At 33.8% G+C, this 556-nt stretch overlaps 2 long non-coding RNA genes across 2 annotated transcripts in view; one reads left to right on the forward strand and one right to left on the reverse strand.

Moving 5' to 3' along the window:
• Positions 1–556, reverse strand: part of LOC116705924 (uncharacterized) — a 17,843-nt gene that overhangs the window by 14,434 nt on the left and 2,853 nt on the right. The window lies entirely within an intron of this gene.
• LOC116705923 (uncharacterized) overlaps positions 1–556 on the forward strand; it is a 1,000-nt gene extending 444 nt beyond the window's left edge. Inside the window, exon 2 of the long non-coding RNA XR_004336085.1 lies at positions 467–556. This is a non-coding gene — a long non-coding RNA (uncharacterized LOC116705923). The remainder of the gene's footprint in view (positions 1–466) is intronic.

Below are 556 nucleotides of genomic sequence, written 5' to 3' on the forward strand. Positions count from 1 at the left end.
TCCCTTTTTTGTACTTTTTTTTTTTGACAGTGTACCAACACCCCAACATAAGATCACTACTTCTCAACCTCTTTCCCAAAGATTCCAAATCATTCAAATGTAGCTGAGCTTTACTTTACTCTTGGGCTTTGTGTGGGAAAACTTTACTTCTTTATGGTCTGAGGAGTAAGAATCAGGAATAAGCCAATTTATTGGTATTCATAACTAATTATTATATTTTCATTTGAAATCTGCAACTTTTCACATCTAATAAGCAGTAACATCAAAAAACAAAATGACTATAAACGGGGGGTAATTAGGTTTAATTGTTATTTGACTTCAATAAACTAGATCATGTTTTTATCATAGTTATCCAATAAATCATGGTTTTCGTCTTGTATCCTTTAAGAAGTTTTTGTTTGCTTTTAATGGTCTCCTTGCTTTAAGTATCATACTGATCCATTATCTGTTTGGAATCATTTTTCAGTTACAATCAAAATGAGGGATTTGTTTGCCGCAATACGGACCAGAAATCTCGCCAGTGCCGTGACTACAAAGTTCGGTTTGGGTGCCCATG

The sequence above is a fragment of the Etheostoma spectabile genome, chromosome 18, assembly GCF_008692095.1.
Source record: "Etheostoma spectabile isolate EspeVRDwgs_2016 chromosome 18, UIUC_Espe_1.0, whole genome shotgun sequence".
Classification (NCBI taxonomy): Eukaryota; Metazoa; Chordata; class Actinopteri; order Perciformes; family Percidae; genus Etheostoma; species Etheostoma spectabile.